A 4,654-nucleotide genomic window follows, 5' to 3' on the forward strand; every position below is an offset into this window, starting at 1 on the left:
TGAGAAAACCCACCCGACCAGTTAAAGAAAAAAACCCACTCCACCCACTTCCCACGACTCCCTCCACTACCCTCTCCCGATCCCATCTGCACACTCCTCACAGCATCGCGCCGCCGCCGATGAACTTCTCCCGATCCACCACCGCCGCCCTACATCCCGCCGGCGCGCCTAACTCCGGCCACCTACCGCCGCCGCCGACGAGCGGATCCAGCGCCGCGCCAGGTTCGGCCGCCCCTTCTTCCCCAGCGCGCTCCCGCCACCAGAGCACCCCCCTGGCCCATGGGTCCCGCCGCCGGTCTCCTCCTACAACCCCGCCGCCACCGTCCCCCGGGTCCAGCTGCAACTCCGCCACACGCCTCGGATCCGGCTGCGGCGCCGCCCCCCACCGCAGGATCCAGCCGCCGCCCCAACCGCGAGATCCGTCTGCCGCCCCATCCAGCCGCCGCGATGTCATCGTCCATCGCCCTGTGGTGCAGTGCGGCGCGCCCTTCCCTCCCGTCCGGCGCGAACTTCCCTCTACGCCACCTCGACCTTCCCTCCCCTTCGGTGCAGCCTGCCCTCTGCTCCGGCGCGCCCTCCTACTCCTCCTCCACGTGCGGCATGAACCTGGCCTTCGACCGCAAGCTCATCAGCCCGCCCATATACTTCGGCCTCATGGGCGACGGCCAGCCCATCGGACGCTACGACGACATGTGGCTGACTGGTGCGTCAAGGTAACTATAACTAAAGTAAACACACACATCGTCTTTGAGTTTGGTCCGGCTGTACTGAACTTTTACTGAATAATTTTTGTATGTCTGCAGGTGATCTGCGACCACCTTGGGCCAGGAGTCAAGACGGGGCTGCCCTACATCTGGCACAGCAAGGCTAGCAACCCGTTCGTGAACCTGAAGGAGTACAAGGGCATCTTCTGGCAGGAGGACATCATCCCCTTCTTCTAGGTCGCGAAGCTGACAAGGAATGCGACATCGTGCAGAAGTGCTACATCTCGCTCTCGCAGCAGGTCAAGGAGAAGCTCGGCAAGATCGACCCCTACTTCATCAAGCTTGCCGACGCCATGGTCATCTGGATCGAGGCCCGGGACATGCTCAACTCCAAGGACTCCAAGGAGGCCGACGCCAACGGCAAGCTCAAGGGGAAGTAGATCGAGATCGAGGGAGAGAACCTTTTTTGCATTAGCATACTGAGCAGGCGGTGAGGCGGCGTATACCGGTTTCTTCAGTTCGTAGGTTCAATGCGTGCATCAGGTATTCAGGTTCAGGCTGTTGTGTAGTACAAAACATTAGCTGCATGTATGTGAGAAAACCATGTTGTTTCTTATTTTGTTTATGTGAGAAAACAAAAAATGTATTTTAGAAGTTCATTTATTATTTCCCCAAAAGTTCATATATTACTACCTGTATGTATTTTGACATTTCACAACAACTTACAAGAATTGCGGCTGGATAGAGCGGCAAAACGATGGTACGCCACTCAAGCAGTGCATCACCGGCAGCCGCGTCGTCTCCTCGGCAGCAAAAAGTAGCTTAACTGAAGTTCAATTCGTACGCTACTAGTAGGTCAACTACAGCAGCAACAGAGTTCTTAGCGTCTTCTTCCTAATTTCCCCATGTGAAATTCTATAAAAAGGAAGGAACAGTCTCCTTCTGGCTCAGCCATCGGTGATCCCGTTCGTGCTTCTCCTAAAGACCAAGTCGAACTTCACCAAAAACTAGAAAAAAGATGAGCACGTTCGTGCTTCTGCTGCATACCAAGTCGAACTTCACCAAAAACTAGAAAAAAGATGAGCACGTTCGTGCTTCTCCTGCAGACCAAGTCGAACTTCACCAAAAACTAGAAAAAAGATGAGCACGGATGTCTGTCGATGTCCGTTGTGTTATCCTGCTGACCAAGCAATTCAAAAGGAGCAGGTGGTTTCGTTTGCCTAAAGTACAAACATAAAAACATTTAGTTTTGATTCTCTGTAGTTATTCCTCCTAACTCGAGGGAGCACTAACCATCCAAATATGTGCTCTTATACCTTTTTCTATTCAAAGTGTGGTGAGGAATGAGAGGTACAGTATGTCTTTTTTATATGAAAAATGTTCGTATAGCAACAAGCAGGAAACAATTGAAACTATGTCCTTCTTTTGTTTGATTGTTTCTGTATTTGGCTTATGGAAAAATTTACTTGAGTTCCGTCTAGAAAATTTTGAAAATTTCAAATTGTAAAAAAGTTAAAACTTCAAATAGTTAAAAAAAATCACATTTCCATGTTTCTAAAAAAATAAACGAAGATGTTGTAATAAAAAAAGAGTTTGATGTTCATGCGCGAGGCCCGGCCGCGGCGTCGTCCTGCTCCGCCGCGCGGTCGTGGAAGATGACCATAGTATTGTGTGTAATGCCTGCACATAGTGTACCAGCACATAGTGTTGTGTGTAATACGAATTGGTGTTGTACTGTGCATGTATATTCTTGTGTAATTTTTTGCTTTTCCAACATGAAGTTCATGTTTTAGAAAAAACTAAGTTCAGAGGTATCACATAACAAAAACTTTCATCCAAAAAAACCCAAAGGTCATTAGAAAAAGCATCTCAAACAATTTTTTAAAAAAGATTTCTCTGTTAAAATAAACCTAGAAGTTCAAATTTAAAAACGGAGTGGTTCAATATCTATCAGAAAGTAGGATTTTTTCCATTACTAAAATAAATAAAACTAGGAAGTCCATATTAAAAAGATGGAGAAGTTCAATGATTATAGGAAACTCAGATTTTCCTCGTTAGTAAAGAATGGAAACAAGAAGTTCAAAAATAAAATAACAAGAATTTCAACTTTAAAAAATAGAGCGCTTCAAAATTTCATAAAAAAGATTAAGAAAAAAACCAGGAAGTCCATATTAAAAAGATGGAGAAGTTCGATGATTATAGAAAAATCTCATATTTCCCTCGTTATTAAAGAATGGAAACAAGAAGTTCAAAAATAAATTAACAAGAAGTCCAACTTTAAAAAAATAGAGCGCTTCAAAATTTTATAAAAAAGGATTAAGAAATAAAACCGGGAAGTCCATATTAAAAAGATGGAGAAGTTCGATGATTATAGAAAACTCAGATTTTCCTCGTTATTAAAGAATGGAAACAAGAAGTTCAAAAATAAAATAACAAGAAGTTCAACTATTAAAAATAGATCACTTCAAAATTCATAAAAACAGATTAATAAAAATAAGATTAAAAATTCATAAAAAACTCAAATATTTTCATGTAACCGAGAGAAGTTCAGGTTGATAAATGCTAGAAGTTCATGTAATACACGACGTGCATTTTGTATTAAAAAAGAACAAAAAAGAAAAGGCAAAAAGTTTTGTTGTTATAAGTTCAAGTCCTTCGTCGAAGAAAGTCAAAAAAATTATTGTGAGAGAGATTTGTACAAAAGGAAATAACATTTGTGTAACACTGACGAATGGATGAGAAAATTACAAACGGAAATACGTCACAGAAGTTCAACTGAAAACAGCAGGAAGTTCACCTACTACACTGAATGAATTTTAGATGAAAAACTTTTAAAATCGTCGCGAGTATGAAAAAATGATCAACACGGGAAAGTTAAGTGCTTACAGCAGCTTTCCACCGGTATATCACTTGCTCAATTCCGGTGAGTGGATGGAGAGCTACGAGAAGTGGATGGAGACCTACGAGCAAAAAAATCACGTGAAAAACAGAGTGAAGTTCAGGTACACGCGTCGAGAAGTCCAGGTTCTTCACGCGGTGCATTTTCGAAGAATCTGTTTCGCGATAAAGGCATAACGCATGATCCCGCCGTTTTCGAAATTACTTGAAAACGGCTAGGAATCAGAGAAAACCATAAACATGAAAAAGTTTCGCATTTTCCGTAGCTTTTCAGCGGTATATTATTTGCCCCATTCTGATAAATTTTGTAGGAATTACGGCAAAAATACGTTTTTAACCATTTTCAAAACTGACATAAAACCGTAGAGAATTAGGAGAAACAATATATACAAAAAAGTTTCGCATTTCTTCAAGCTTTCCAACGTCATATCATTTGCTGCATTTGGACGTACGGTTAAAAAATTAGATCAAAAATACGAACTCGGTGGAACTTGTACCATTTTCTAAATTACTTTTAAACCATTCAAAATTAGAAAAAAAAATTAACATAAAAAAGTAGCGCATTTTCATAAGTCCAATGCCATATTATTTGCCTCAATTGGATTAGCCGTTTAGAAATGGCGTAAAAAATACGAACTCGGGTGTTCGGTTTACGAAATTTTACGATTTTACGAATTACTCTTTAACCGTAGGGAATTAGAGAAAACTTTCAACATGTGGAAGGAGCGGTTTTGCAGCAGCTTTCCAACGCCATATTATTTGCCTCATTCCGATAAACGGTTTAAAAATGCGATCGAAAATACGATTCACGTTTTTTGTATGAAGAAAAAATGGTTTTCAAAACTGCTCTTAAACCGCTTACATTTTTCCAAAATTTTAACTTGAGTCATGATACTGATGTCCATAGCTATCCAACGGTATATCGCAAGCCCCATTTGGACACCTTTTAGCTGAAGTTCAACCTAGTACTCGGGGAAGGTCAGGCGCGTTACTCGGGAAGTTCATGTTGTGATCAAAATATTATTCTGATCCCGTGATCAGGATAGTGTTTG

At 42.2% G+C, this 4,654-nt stretch overlaps 1 pseudogene; it reads left to right on the forward strand.

Moving 5' to 3' along the window:
- Positions 1–380: 380 nt before the first annotated feature.
- On the forward strand, positions 381–1,276 carry LOC119297068 (annotated as a pseudogene).
- Positions 1,277–4,654: the final 3,378 nt, after the last annotated feature.

This window comes from Triticum dicoccoides, chromosome 5A (assembly GCF_002162155.2).
Source record: "Triticum dicoccoides isolate Atlit2015 ecotype Zavitan chromosome 5A, WEW_v2.0, whole genome shotgun sequence".
Lineage (NCBI taxonomy): Eukaryota > Viridiplantae > Streptophyta > Magnoliopsida > Poales > Poaceae > Triticum > Triticum dicoccoides.